The 16,451-nt window shown below is 43.7% G+C and overlaps 1 protein-coding gene across 1 annotated transcript in view; it reads right to left on the bottom strand.

Annotated features, from left to right (window-relative positions):
• The window catches only part of LOC135055407 (signal transducer and activator of transcription 5B), a 478,909-nt gene that overhangs the window by 406,161 nt on the left and 56,297 nt on the right, over positions 1 to 16,451 (bottom strand). The window lies entirely within an intron of this gene.

Below are 16,451 nucleotides of genomic sequence, written 5' to 3' on the forward strand. Positions count from 1 at the left end.
CCATTGCCACTCTGCTCCTTGTCCCGCCTTAGCGGTTTACATGAGCCACTGCTGTGACGTTGTCCGATTGAATCAGAACAGGTAGGTCGCGAAGAAGAGTCTCCGCTTGTCGTAGGCCGTTGTTTGAATGCCGAACCTGCGACCCTCTAGAAGGTGACCACTCTGCAGCCACCACAGGAGAGACACCCTGGCCCTGGGGGACAGGCTTATTTTCTGATGTATTTGTAGATGGGACCCCGACAACTTGTCCAGAAGGTCCCACTGAAAAGTCCTTGCATGGAACCTGCCGAAGGGGATGGCCTCGTAGGCCGCCACCATCTTTCCCAGTACTCGAGTGCATTGATGAACTGACACTCTTTTTGGCTTTAACAGGTCTCTGACCATGCTCCGGAGTTCCTGGCCTTTTTCCGTTTAGAGAAAATCCCTCTTCTTTTCCGTGTCCAGAATCATGCCTAAAAATGATAGCCGAGTCGTTGAAATCAACTGCGACTTTGGCAGATTTAGGATCCAGCCGTGTTGCTGCAGCACTCTCAGTCCTGTACAGCGAATCTCAGGTACGCCTGATGAGGATAATTGCGGACATGAAGGTATGCATCCTTTATGTCTAGTGATACCATAAAATCCCCTTCTTCCAGGCTGGAGATCACTGCCCGGAGAGATTCCATCTTGAATTTGAACCTTTTTAGATACAGGTTTAGGGATTTTAGATTCAGAATGGGTCTGACCGAGCCATCCGGTTTCGGGACCACAAATAGGGTTGAATAGTACCCTTTCCCCTGTTGTATTAGGGGAACCTTGATAATCACCTGCTGTCGACACAGCTTTTGTATTGCAGCTAAAACTATTTCCCTCTCTGGGGGAGAAGCTGGCAAAGCCGACTTGAATATCGTCGAGGAGGCACTTCTTCAAATTCCAGTTTGTAGCCTTGGGATGCCATTTCTATCGCCCAAGGATCCAAATCTGACAGAACCCAGACCTGGCTGAAGAGTCGAAGACTTGCCCCCACCGGTGCGGACTCCCGCAGTGGAGCCCCAGCGTCATGCGGTGGATTTTGTAGAAGCCGGGGAGGACTTCTGTTCCTGGGAACTAGCCGTAGCAGGCATTCTTTTCCCTCTACCCTTACCTCTGGCAAGGAAGGAAGAGCCCCGCCCGACCTCTTCTGGACTTATGCGACCGAAAGTACTGCATCTGATATTGAGGTGTTTTCTTTTGCTGTGGGGGAACATAAGGCAAAAAAGATGTTTTGCATATCACAGAGGACCCCTAGGTGCCTGACACGAGGGTATGCATGTTTAAGGAGAAGAAACCTGAGGTAACCTTTCCCCCATCTCATGAGCTGAACGCTTTATTTGAAAAAGCTTGGGAAACTCCGGACAAGAAACTGCAGATTCCCAAGAGAATTCTTATGGCGTAACCGTTCCCCGCACAGGACAGGTTACGGTGGGAATCCTCGCCCAGGGTGGACAAGGCTTTAACGCGCTTGTCCAAAAAGGTGGCGCTACCGTCGCCAGACACGGCAGCCCTCAAGGATCCTGCTGATCGCAGACAGGAGACTACCTTAAAATCAATTTATACACATACGGGTGCCTTGCTCAGACTGGCAGTAGTGTCGGCATGGGTATGTAGCGCAATAGCAGCATGGGCAGATAACTTGCCATCTGACATTGACACCCTAGATAAGGAAAGCATTTTATTGACCTTTGATCATATTAAAGAAGCAGCGTTATATACGAGAGACGCTGCGAGAGACGTTGGGCTGTTGGGTTCAAGAGCCAATGCCATGGCAATTTCTGCTAGGCGAGCCCTGTGGACCCGCCAATGGACGGGTGATGCCGATTCAAAGAGACATATGGAAACTTTGCCTTACAAGGGTGAGGTTTTATTTGGGGAGGGCCTCGCGGACCTGGTTTCCACAGCTACCGTAAATCTTCTTTTATTGCAATAATCATATACTGAATACTTTTGGCCACCCTTGGGTGTAACCTCGCATCATCGTAGTCGACACTGGAGTCAGAATCCGTGTCAGTGACAGTGTCTGCTACCTGGGACAGGGGACGTTTATGAGAGACCGAAGTGCCTTGTGACACAGTGAAAGCCATGGATGGACTCCCTGCTTTTTCTCTGGACTCTGCTTTGTCCAATATTTTATGTAATAAAGACACATTTGCATTTAAAACATTCCACATATCCAACCAATCAGGTGTCGGCGTCGCCGAAGGAGACACCACAATCATCTGCTCCACCTCCTCCTTAGACGAGCCTTCCGCTTCAGACATGTCGACACACACGTACTGACACCCCCACACACACTGGGATATACAATTATGGGGACAGCCCCCCAATAAGGCCCTTTGGAGAGACAGTTAGCCAGCTAGTCAGCCTGCATGCCTGTCTACCGCTCACAGCTCTGCACTGTTAGTGTGACTCCAGCCGATGAGGGACCTGAGCTCCTTTCTCTTCTACCAGCAGGTAGCGACCAATGTATTTTATTTATTTTTATTTTGGGAGCAAATGTGTGTTTTAATACTAGTATGTGTTTTGTTTTTGTTCTTGAGAAGGCAAATTTTGTTTTTATTTCTGAGGGAGTAAATGTTTGTTTTATTACTGTGGAGGCCAAATGTGTGTGGGTTTTTTCTGTGGGGGCGAATGTATTTATTTTATTACTGTGAGTGCCCGTGTGTTTCTTTTATTACCGTGGGGGCCAATATGTGGGGTTTTCCCCGTGGAGGACTGGTGGTGTACCTTGGCAATTTATTGTTCGGTGTGCCACGAGTTGAAAAATGTTGTAGGGAGTATGGAGTATAAAAGTCTAAAGCTGTGTATACACTGGACGACTTTTTGAATGATATGCCAGATTCCAATATTTCTGAACAACATATTCAAATCGTCCAGCATGTACCCACTATATCGTCAGCAATGAGTACTCCGGTGGATCGCTCGCAACATCGCCAGTCGGTTGTACATGCAGCTCAATTTCGCGGTGTTGCAAGCGATACCATGCTGCTAGACACAGCATGGCCCAGCTCTTCCCCCCCCACCGAAGCACCCGACATAGGCAAGTGTGTATGCACTTGTCAATGTCGGCACCCTGCCAGGACATGCCGCAGCAGATATCACCGGGAACACACAGTCTACTGTGTACCCGGCATAAGAGAGGGAAAAGCACATAAGGGGAGAGGGCTCTGATCGTGAGAGCTTACATTATGAAGGGGGTGGGGGATATAGATAGGAGTGATACAGAAGGAGTAGAAGTGAGCATGGAACAGATGTTAGGATGAGAGATGGCTGGGTTTGATGAAGAAGTGGCTCTTAAGAGCCCGTTTAAAGTTTTGTAGAGAGGTGGAGAGTCTGAGCGGGAGAGGTAGAGAATTCCAAAGATAGGGAGCACCACAGTCCAAATCTTGGCGACAGGAATGGGAGGAAGTAACCAAGTTAGCAGGAGAGGCAGCATGCATTTGTGGAGCGAAGAGGTTGAGCCGAAGTGTAAAGAGATTAGGTCAGATATGTAAATGTGAGGAGTCAGTGAGGGCTTTGTAAGAGTGTGTGAGAAGCTTAAATTTTAAATTTGATTCGGAAGGGGAGCCAGTACAGGGCTTGTAAAAAAAAAAAAGTGAGGTGGACGTAGTACATTTGGAGAGGAAGATGAGCTGGGCAGCAGCATTGAGGATAGATTGGAGAGGAAAGAGTCGTTTGTCATGGAGGCCAGATAGGAGATTACAATAGTCCAATCTGGAGATGACCGGTGAGTGGATGAGGGTCTTCGTAACATCCTGGGTGAGAAAGAGCCTGATCCTGGAAATATTTTGGAGATGGAAATGGCAGGACTGCGAGAGGTGCTGAATGTGTGGTTTGGAGGAGAGGGAGGAATCAATGTTAACTCCAAGACCGTATACTTGAGTGCTAGAGGATAGTTGTGCTGTCAATAAATAGTGATATTGTGGGAGGTGAGGTTATGCGAGAGAGTGGGAAGGTGATCAGCTCAGTGTTTGACATGTTAAGTTTAAGAAAGCGCTGGGACATCCAAGAAGAGATAGCAGAGAGACAGTTGGAGATACAAGTGAGGAGAGAGAGAGGTCAGGGGAAGAAAGGTAGATTTGACTATCATCAGCACAGAGGGGGTTTTGGAAGTCGAATGATATCACCTCAAGAGGACGTATAGAGAAAGAAAAGGAGAGGTCCAAGAACAGAGCCTTGGGGGACACCTACTGTTAGTAGAAGCGCGGAGAGGTGGAGTCATGAGAGGAGACCGAGACACCTACTGTTAGTGGAAGTGCGGAGAGGTGGAGTCATGAAAGGAGACCGAGAGAGAGCGGTCAGAGAGTTCGTAGGATAGCCAGGAGTGGGCAGTATTATACAGACCAATAGAGTGAAGGAACTGCAGGAGGAGAGGGTGGACAACAGTATCAAAAGCAGCAGAGGTCAAGGAGAATAAGCAGAGAGTAGTGGCTCTTGGATTTGGCAAGGTGGAGGTCAGCACCTATTCGTTTAGTCGGGTTTTGCCGCTTTACGCTGCAAAACCCGACTGTTATGGGCGTGATCCGCGCGATAATGGGGAACAATTGAATATCGCCCCGCTATCTCCCTTCACTTTAGACGGTAGATCGGACGCGATTAAACAACTGAATTCCGTCATTGAGTGATGCGGGAGTTGAAGAAAACCTGGACATAGTGTGGAGTAGGTAAATAGATTTGCAGAAATGCAGGTGAAAGTACAGTGTTGCTAACAGTGTAATCTCAACGGCAGTAAATTTTGTTGGAAGTGAAATAAAAGCGTAGATAATTGAAGTGAAATAAAAGCGTAGATAATATGGGTGCATAAATTGATTTGGACTGTGTAAGAAATAACAGTACGTGAGCGTGGGCAAAAAAGCAGTGGTAATTCAGACTGAACTTTTATATGTATAAGGGCAAAATTGCATAGGTACAGCAGTGCAATCAAAAAACTGACAGTACAAACAAAAGCATTGCTGGTAAAAAAGTTTTTGCAATTTTCAAAAACAGGCAGTTCAGTGCTCGCTACCTAGGATGGTCAACCAGGAGTTGAATGATGTGACGTTTAAGTGAACTCACATTTGGTTGCTGAAAGCAGTCCTTCAGTTTTCTAAATTTTGATAGATTGTTCTCCTTCTGTTTATTTTTTGGTTTAACGTCAGTATTACGCTTCAATTTTATCACACATGTAATAAATATGCACACAGCCTATACAAGAATTAAATACAGATACAATGTATGTGTTCCCAATAATTGGAATCTACAGATCCAATCCCCTCCCCTAAAAAGGATAGTAATAAAAGTGGGTTACATAAACAACCATGGCATTCAAGGATACCATGTGTCATTAAGAATTAAAAGATGTTCCTCCCTTCACAGACCAGAGTAGATTTGCCAGTTAATTTGGAAAGCACTTTTTGTCAATAGCAAATTTCAGTTATCTAAAGCAGTGTACAGAATGTACAATTACCTATGCATTTAATTAAATCAATCCAACACATGAGGTGTAATGCTCTGCCGTTTAGTTCAGATATAAAATCTTAATTGTGTTAACTATGTATTAAAACATAATAAAACATTTTAAACCTGCTGGACCTACAAACCTCTGGGTACCTACATGTGAGCAGATAACTGGGGGAGGTCCATGGGCAGCTGGTGGGATGTGAAAAAGTTTAAAAAATATGTAGACACAGAGCTGACGGTGTTTCTCTCCTGGACAGGTTTAATGTGAGGTTACAGATCCCGTTGGCAGGATTGGCAAGGTTTGACTGCAAGCCGCCATGGACTTTGCTACTGCGTGCACACTACAAAAGTTGGAAGACACTGAACCAAGCCCTTATCATATGAGTAGAGAAGTAAATAGCATGGCAGATGGGACATTCTATCGAAGTGACAGAGACATAGGCCACTTGTGATGTATAGCAGTTTACAATTTGCAGTGTGGTGATCTATGCCGACCGCCGGCCAGCCGTAGTGAACCCCTATGGTTATTGTTGCAGTTTTATTATTGTGTGCAGTATGTGTTAATAAAAGTATGGCTTTCACCCACTAATGCATTAATATAACCTACAGGTAGACCAGTTAGCTATCTGTCACGATCCGGGTATCTGGACGCCATTTCTTACCCATCAGATGCCTCCTAAGGCTGGCTCAGCGCTCCAGGACCGGATCCCATCTGTTATCCTGATGTGTACATTCCTGTATCCTCTCCTGTCACTCTGGGACGCTGTCACAGTAAACGCCATATTACACCTGGCATGGCGTCTCCCGCGGCCTCCGCCGCCGTCCCTGAACTTCTGCATGCAGAGTGTCTGAGTGGCGATTACGTCAGCCGCGGCCTCCGCTGTGTCCGCGTGGTTGGATGTGCATCTGTCAGCCTGGCGCCTCCTGTCTCCGGTGGCCGGCGCCGCCATTACTGTTTTCATTACCACATGGATTACAAACCAAACTTCCCTCCAAGTGTCTGCATGGGCGCAGCCATCTTGGATTCTGTCAGCTGATCATTTCCACCAATCTGTTCTCAGTATTGATAATCTGCATAATTGCCTAGCCAATCCCTTCCTTGCTGCAGGTATAAATACACTGTGCCTGAGCAAGGAAGGAGTCAGTGCTTTGGTTGTCAAACCTAGTTCCTGTTTGTCTCTCTCCTGTGATTGTCTTCCAGGTTCCAGCTCCTGTCTCAAGACTTCCACCATAGAGACCCGCACCAGCATTCCACCTGCGGTGTAGCCTGACTCTCCAATCCATTGTGGATTCATCTGTTTCCAGCTACAACTTTACCTGCTTCCAGCTCAGCTTTCAGCAGAGTACAGCTTCCCTTAAAGGGCCGGTGTCCTTTCTACACTTTACCACTCTCCACCGGTATTATTATTTCTCCGCTCTCAAGTTCTACATTTCAGTTCATATTTCATCGCTCCCAAGTTCATTTATTATTTAACTGGTTCCAGCCAGTATCCACTCCGTGCTAACAACAGTCTGGTTCCAGCCAGTATCCACAGCAGCTGTTTTACCTTCAGCAACCCAGCTTTTCCTGGAACACCAGCTGGCACAATCCTGGGTTATCTCCATTGCTACAGTCGGGCCTGGTAAGGACTTTCCATCTAGAAGATCATAAGAACTATCTCACACTACCAGTGCCCTGTGGCTCCTGCCATCCTGTAGTACCCAGGAACTGTATTTATTATTTGCTGACTTTTACGTTTTCTTTTACTGCTGCTGTGTTGCGGAGTTGTCATAATAAACATCATTGACTTTTATCCAAGTTGTCGTGGTCACGCCTTCGGGCAGTTATTATTCATGTTACTTACATGTCCAGGCGTCTGATACAACCTCCCAGGTTCCGGTACATCTCAGCCCCTACAACTGAGGCTGCCTCCCGTCAGCTCAGGCCCTCAGTTGTGACACTATCGGCACAAAAAAAGAGCTAGACATTACCTCAGTATGCTCATAAAAGTAAATAACTAAACTGCATCAACCTACATCTCTTACTTGTATCAAAATATTTCCCATCTCATCCCTTGTGTTCTGCCCAATATATGCACTTTGAGCAGAACAAGAGGGTCTGCAAACCAAACTCTGCCAGTGGCACGAAGCCCATATAAAACCCCTTTCACACCGCCAATGCCGGATCCCACCCGGGAATTGGAAACGGGTCCTTCCCGAGTTGGATCCGGCATTGGACGCTGCTGCTGGCTTCCCCGACCCGGCAATATGCCGGGCGGTCTGCCATAGCGACGGGGGCGGAGGCGGCGTTGGGAGATGAGATCATCTCCGCACCGCCTCTCCCTGTTGTAGTGAATGGGTTCCGGGTTGCTTCAACCCGGGAGTCAGTTTACGCTGCCATTAACCCGGTATTCAACACGGGAATAACACCGCTTTATTACTAGGGACCCGGGATTTCTGCTATGGCGCTTTCACACCACACGCTGACCCGTGTCAATACGGGTCGATACGGAGTTATTTGTGCGGTGTGAAAGGGGTATAAGTTTACTTGAAAAAATAAGTAATTGTAAAAGCCCCATTATGGAGGCCAAGAGAAGTACTGAATTACTTGGAATAAATTACATCACTGAAACACACAACAGTGTGGAATGGAGAAACCTGCCTGGCTACACGATAAATACCTTGTTGGCTCATTGATATGCTGAGTCTGCTAGTGTAATAATCTGGATACTGCTAAAAAGATTCACTCCTATCACATAAGCAAAGCCAATAACTTAATTAGAGATCAAAGCAATATAAATTGTGCAATGAGTTGACATTTTCAGTGCCAGCAAAATGAAATCATAAATCCTACTTACAGTAGTGTGAAGCAGTAGTGTGCATATAACACTAGGCTGCACGATTTACATGAGACCAAAACAAGTGAATAAATGTGCCACCAAAATGGAGAGCTGACTGTCCTTTTTTACTTCAGTCACCGGAATGCCCAATCAGCATTGACTGGGAGCAAGGTAGGTACTGGGGGGAGGGAAACGGGAAGCAGAGGGGCTGGGAGGTCCCTCTGAGCAGCAGCATCCGCACAGTGGGCTTTATGACCGGTTGCCTCAGATGTGATCAGCGATCATGTCAGGGAAAGCCCAGTCTGGTGTCCAGGTAAGTGGTTAAAAGGAAGGACATAAGCAGTAAAACAGTCATACACCTCCCAGATGCTGGTGCAGTCCTATGATACAGCATTTTCATGAAGGAACAATTCCCAGTCACTGCAAGGCTCCTTAGGACATATCCAAAGTAAAAGACTGGAGACAGGCAATAGTCCTTAATGCATTTCTCTGCCTCCACAATATCAGTGGCTTCCTCAATAACCATTTTAAGATGTATTGCCTGGTCAGGATGGACACTAAATCAGTGGACGTAAACCTATAAGAAGTTAAAATGTTGCACTTGGTACTGAGGTGTCCCCATACATCTAGCCTCAATACGCCATGGACCGCGAGATGCCTGGCGTGAGTGAGCCGGCAGCTCCTTTGCAACACTGCTAATGTCAGAAAAAAGACTGCTGATTAAAAGGATATGCAGCATACCTATATTCTATGTGCAACTGCGGCAGTATCTGCATACTAAATACTATACTGTAACATACCATTTCGTATGCAGATACAGCCACATTTGCACAAAATGGTATGTTACAGTATAGTATTTTGTATGCAGATACTGGCGCAGTTGCACACAGAATATAGGTAAACTGCATATCATTTTAATCAGCAGAGTATCCTTGTGTTTCTTATCCACGTGGTTTAATCAGCAGAGTATCCTTGTGTTTCTTATCCACGTGGCAATGCGAATAAAACACACAAGGAGTGTCTCACAACTAGAAGAGCTGTTTAACGTAACTGCGGCAACTATGCGAGAGGACAAATCTGTAGGCCTAGTAAGGCTCACCAAGCCACCATCATCTTTTGCTGTTGAGTCAGGCTTAATCATTTCATAAAAGTGCTTAAACACTGTTTCAATGCAACATAATTTTTGTTGCAATCAAGTAACATTTTAACTTTTATATACAGGTTTTAAAGTTTTCTTGCCACATCATATATTACACACATTATAGCGCTCATCTTCTTGTTACAATATGTCTAAAAACATTTTAAAACCTACAATATTCAGTTTTTAAACTCCATGGGCTAAAAAAGAAAGCATCCTGAACATGAAATTACAGTTCATTAGAATCCAAGTGATGTCAAGATTGTAGTTTGATATGTTTTGCAGAAGCATCAGTCCGCAGGATTTTCATGACCCACATACTATATGCTCTGTTCAGAATGTTAGGCAATGAATGGTGACTAGTGCATGGAATACATATCAATTCTAAATACTGACAAGTTGTAAAAAGCAATCCTTTGAAACATTTCAAAGAGCATTAATGCCTCAGACCAGTAAACAATCAGGTAAGTTTGTCATGTGCCTCTCCTGTCACATTACATCAGATTCTACATGCAACAGAATTCGGTCATAGGTTGTTCTCATTTGTGGCAACACCAAATACACAACAAAAACTGGTGAGTGAAATCCACAGCAGTCCTTAGATGACAAATGAGTTGTGCAATTTCCAAAATGTATGGAACACAGACATGGGCAACTATTGATCATGTTTTTTCCTCGTCAGGGTCACAAGTTTCCCCTCACTACTCTTTTTCAATTGTTATTGATTTCCTTTTTACCTTCATAGATTCCTCAGCCACCAGATTGCCATGAAGCATTGTACTGTAAAACAGAGGTGTGTGTTTCTGAGGCATCGCAATTATACAAACTCAAGTTACAAAATCCTGTCTACCTGTTATTTAGTTCTCCTTGACCACTGTTGCTGAAGGGAGGGCAAAGCAGTTGGTACAGTGCTTGAGAGTCTGCATGAAGTGACCAAATTATATGGAGACACAGAATGGCATGGACTCCTAGGGAGGGTAGCAACTTTCGTGTAGCCTGGAGAAACCTACAGCAACCCAGAACTCAAAGTTCATCAGCTCAGAGAATGAGATCACTATCATTAATAGGTATCAGATTGTGCCCAAGTATATTTCTGTGACAGGTTAGTGCCCACCTGTCATTACAAGGCTTCAAGGACCTTCCACAAACTCCCTGAAAGCTCACTATGGGGGACAAGTACTAAGCTATAAGAGTGATAAAGTGGAGAGAGATAAAGTACCAACTAAGGTTACAGGCTGTGTTTGAAATATAACAACAGGAGCTGATTTGGTTGGTCCTTTGTCTCTCCACTTTACCATTCTCCAGGCCTTAGTACACCTGCTCCTAATTCTGAATCATTGGAATGATAGGCGGACAGAGTCCTGTAAAAAGAAAGTTTTATCTATTACTTTATCCCATCATGCTAGACTAGAGCACAGGTTCTCAAACTCGGTCCTCAGGACCCCACACAGTGCATGTTTTGCAGGTCTCCTCACAGAATCGCAAGTGAAATAATTAGCTCCACCTGTGGACCTTTTGAAATGTGTCAGTGAGTAATTAATACACCTGTGCACTTGCTGGGTTACCTGCAAAACATGCACTGTGTGGGGTCCTGAGGGCCGAGTTTGAGAACCACTGGACTAGAGGTTGCACATTTCTTGTTTGATATTATAATGTGCATTATATTTTTTGCTTATGACCTTTATAAAAAAAAAATCATTACCTCAACATTTTAAAGAAACAAATTTGAAACGTATTGTTTTATAACACGCCAGGGGGTAAATTTATTATTTTAAGCGATTTTTACCGATTTGAATTGATCCAATCAAGTGTGGTTCATGTGCTAAATACACACATTTACTAACAGACAATTTGACTTTTTTTTTTTATTTAGTAAATGTGTGTTTTAGCCCCTGAAACAATCTATATTTAGATCGATTTGATTTCAAATCGATCCAAATCAACCTTTAGTAAATATACCCCCAGGACTTTTAAGCACTTAGCTGTTTGTAAAGCCATAAGTGTCACCAATATAAGTGGCTCCATGCAGTCTGGCAATTCCAATGAATAAAACTTGTAAGATTTACAAGGCTCATGTAGCCGTGAAACCCATAAAGCTGCATACACATTATACAATGATATGGCAGGTCAGCTGAGAATGGTATGATCGGCCACAGAATTGTATATATGTACAATCTCCATTTATCACAAATAAACTGGTCTCATCACAACGGGATCTTTAAGCATTCATAAAAGATTAGATAAATGTTGTCACAGCATTTTGCGCATTTTACAGTGTGTACAGTCAGATGACCAACTTGATGACTGATCTTATAGATGTGAGTGTCTGTATGTAAAGCTGGATACACAAACGACATGCAAAGATACAATGTCGCAAACGATTTCCCTTGAACTCTCAGTCAAACTATATTGTACATACGCACTGAACGATTTCACAAATGACATACGAGTTGTACGATACTACCAAATTGTTGGGGTTTGGCCTAACATTGTTGAAATTGAACTGCATGTACAGACGACAGAGGATAGCGCTAGCGACCCGTGGGAGCATGCATCGCTAGCGATATAGTGCGCACACACTGGACAATAATTTGTTGTAATGAATGGCCGTCATCGGCAAATTCGTTTAAAATGTTGTCTAGTGTGTACCCAGCTCAAATCTTTATTCCTTACAATCATTATGTTTGTCAGTAAAGCAAGCAACTGTGCAAAACCAGGCTGCACTGCAGGTGGGGCTGATGTAAAATGTGCAGAGAGATATAGATTTGGGTTGGTAATATTTTTTTCCGTTCAGGTAAATACTGACTGCTTTTGCATGCAGCCCACAAATACTGGACAGCTTTATTTATACAGCAATTAAACCTGGGCATACATTATACAATTATCTGTCAGGTCATCTGTGGAAAATGGATAAAAACTTTGTTCGGACAAATTGGTTAAATAAATGGCTTAACCAATTTGTCTGAACAACTCTTTTTGCCTGTTTTGCAGTATTTGGGAACTAATGGTCAATTGTCATTTGATCCCATACATCAGTAATGGGGAACCATTGGCACTCCAGCTGTTGTTGCATTACACATCCCAGCATGCCCTGCTACAGTTTTAGCATGGCCAAAATCGCAGAACTGTAGCAGGTCATGCTGGGATGTGTAGTTCAACAACAGCTGGAGTGCCAAAGGTTCCCCATCAGTGCTATACTGTACATTATCAGATTTTCATTCCAACCAGCCAGATTGGGCAGATGATCTGACAAATAATCTTAATAGTGTATGCCCAGTTTTAGATTTCAGTTTGAACACCCCACCCAAATATAAATCTCTCTACACATGTTACATCTCCCCCACCTGGCTTTGCCCAGTTCCTTACTTTTACATTAATCAGGCTCAATATTGGACGATTCCTCGAAAGGAAACATGGCAAGTTATACCACATTATAGAAGGTGTACACAGCATAAGAAATGCATAGCTTTAGAGCGGCTACATGTGGCTGTTGTTCCTGTGGGGTCTGCAAGTTATGCAATACAAAAACGGCCAAAAAGGTTTGTTAACAGCTTGCAATTGGCTGTCTCACACCTCCCACCTTATTTTCATCCCTGACTGGGAGAGAAATTAAGCACTCTGTGAAAGAAAAAAAAGATCACCAGCATATATTTTCACAATGCTGGTTTTATCAAAAAGAGCTACTGAGCAAAGCAGACTAAATTCCCATCTCTAACTTTTACATACATTTACATACAAGAGAAACACCTTTGCCAACCATATGCAGATAGCATCATCAAACATGCATTTTTAGCCACCAGTACTTAGCCTACCACTAGCTTAACCAATGCTGTTTTCACAGGTTGAAGGGTGGAGATTAGCTTTAGAAAGGTTTTACAAAGCACAGTTCAAAGCCTCTGCATTGGTGGCCAAAGAGGCCCCTTTCAAGCTACAGCAGTGTAATAGTAACCCTGGTAAGAGATAGGAGACAGTTATTTGGAGGGAGGAGGGAAAGGGGAGAGAGAGGAAGCATGACAAAGTAAAATTTAAGAAGTCAGAGATAATGGCAAAGGCTCATGAGTGTGGTGCTACAAAGTATGTACACCGGATTACATTCAGGCACACAGCCTAACACTTCACTGCGATGTGTACACTTGTGTCCACAGAAGGAAAGTTATTCAAGTTTTGCTGCAAATAATATAGCCCAGCTACAGTAAAAGTGATATTTAAAAAAAAAAAAAACCCACACAGCTGATACTTTGGGCAGATTCGATTGTTTTATACCCCTTTCACACCGCACAAATAACCCAGAATGGTCAGTGTGCAATGTGAAAACGCCATAGCTGAAATCTCAGGTCCCTGACCCGGCAATTCAACCCAGGAATAAAGCAGTGTTACTCCCCGGTTGAATACCGGATCAATGGCAGCGACCCGGGACCCGTTCACTACAACAGGGAGAGGCGGCGCGGAGATGAGCTCACCTCCCAGCGCCGCCTCTGCTGCGGCAACCCGCCCGGCATATTGCTGGGTCAGGGAAGCCAGCGGCAGCATCCAATGTCGGATCCCACCCGGGAAGGACCCGTTTCCAATTCCCGGGTGGGATCCGGCATTGGTGGTGTGAAAGGGGCATAACCCTGCGTCTACAACTTTCTGGCATCGAAACAGTCCCGTTTAGATGGAAAAATCACACACACAAACCAGTTGAATCGGCCCCAATATGCATATAGTCTGCTGCACCTGGTTAAGAAAGGCGTTTTAGAATTATGTGCACTTTCGTATTGCAATAAATTAAACTAAAAATCACAGAGAAAGAAGTAATTGCAAATACTAGATTGATTTACTTTTCAGCCAATTATATTTCACATATTGGGGCATATTCAATTAGCCGCAGAGTTTACCCCACAGCTAACTGCCGGCTAATTGCCTTGTGGCGCTGGAAGAGGCTATTCAAATCAAACTGCCTTTTTCCAATGCCTAAAATTGGGGATTACTGCGCCACTGCGGAAGGGTTTTGACCACGTGTGAACCACAGAATGTGTCTTTTTTTTCATGGACTTTTCCTAGCAGCTCCTGAAACTACAAGAAAAAGTATACCTTGAGAATTGACGCGCGGGGTGAATCCCCACTAATTGGATTGGACTGGCGCAGCTTACTAAACATGCCTGATTGTGTGTGTTCAGTATTATTTTTACGAGGTTCTCATTGCCACCTGCTCTTCAGCCTAGAGAATTTGGCTTCTGAGAGAGGCTCCAGTTAAGTTCACACACTGTAGACCCATGTGGAATCAGAATTCTAGCACAGGCAAGCATCCCACAAAACCACCCAAGGGTGCATCCTTCAGCAATATCAGGAGCTGGGGGAAGAGTAACTTTGTTTTAAGAAATTAAGCCTTAAATTATTCTCTAATAGCTATGTTTTCTTTTATACAGATTTCATCCTGTTGAGGTAAACAAACAAATATATCTAGAGTAAGCACACTAATTTAGAATCCCTGAAATGTAATACCACAAAAATCCCCCCCCCCCCCAAAAAAAAGTATACAAATGGAGATGTGGAGGAGGAAAAAGTTGTATAAAAAAGGATTACCAAAAAAAAAAAAAAAAAGACTTCCCAGCATTGTGAAGGGTTAAACACTGTCCTGTATACTAGATGGAGCAGGATACAGTATATTTAGCATTGTTGAAGTTTTGACATGTCAGTCATTCCGTTCATTCTCTCAGCCCCTGCGGCCTCAAATTGGAGCCTTGTGCAGAAAAGAGACTCAAGTATGTGTGTGCGCCTCAAGAAAATGGGTTATTTACAGACACCAGTACTAAGTTTACGAGTCTCTTAAGATATGACACCAAGGCAAAGCACTACCTTACAGAATACTGTATTTCAATATTAACTGTACTTTTATTTATGTGGAAAAACTAATTTGTTCAAACCTCAAGTATTTTGTTTGACATAAAATATTGTATGATTAACACGAATGCTAGAATAGTACAGCTTGAAAATAACCTGGGGAAAAAAGTGAAGCAACTCCAATGGACATGATCATGTGATTAATATAAACAACCAAGGCGGGGGAAGGGTTGGTCTACAAAAACAATAAAAGTCATAAACAGTAACAAATACACATGCAAAAGGGAAATGCAGGCCATATATCAGCTGTGCGAATCCCTGACACTGATCCACCAATCTTCGATTAAAAACACTGATCGATGATCACTGTACCAGCAGGGAATCTCCAAAATCCAGCATGTTATAAAATCCCAGACTCGCCTATCCTAATTTTTGGTCAAACTAGGTGAAATCAAGAATTTCTAACATGCCGGATTTCCCCAATCCACCAACTCAGGCACTGGGAGAAAGGAGAATTGCTCAGATTATCCACTGATATATGAACCTCATTGAACACTAGGGAATGATTTAATTTCCTAATACATATGCAAGATAATATGTGGGTATTGATGCGTAACATAGGAGGGGGTGCGCACTGTAACAATACAACAATGAGAGTACTGTATAAGTACACATACGCAGCTTATTTGCTGGCCTATCAAAACAAGTATATTTGGTTAAGTGTTGACGTCTCTTTTCCTCTGAAGTGTAAGCAAGCACAAAAAGGAAGAAAAACACTGATTTAGAGATATATTTAATAAAACATAATTATCTCATAAAAGCTGGAAACTGTGATATTTATGTTTTCTGGAGATGAAGATAAATATCTCCTCTCCAGTGGCAGTTGAAGAGCAGCCCACAATTCAGATAGGGGAGCCACACCAACTGCCACCCCAAACACTGCCAGACACTGCTGTTCGGGACTCACTGGCAGTTGGTGTGGCTCCCCTGATTGAATTTTGGACTGTGCTGCAACTGCCACTAGAAAGGAGATATTTATCTCCATCTCCAGAGAATATAAATATCAATTTTCCAGCTTTTATTAGATAACTAGCTGTTTTACCCGTTCTTCGCACGGGAGTTTCCGATTTTCACGGGTTGGTAAATCTATAGAGATATAAATTTGAGACATCTTAATGTAAGTAATTATTAATCCATGGTTCTTGGCGTTACCCGAG

This window comes from Pseudophryne corroboree, chromosome 3, assembly GCF_028390025.1.
Source record: "Pseudophryne corroboree isolate aPseCor3 chromosome 3, aPseCor3.hap2, whole genome shotgun sequence".
Lineage (NCBI taxonomy): Eukaryota > Metazoa > Chordata > Amphibia > Anura > Myobatrachidae > Pseudophryne > Pseudophryne corroboree.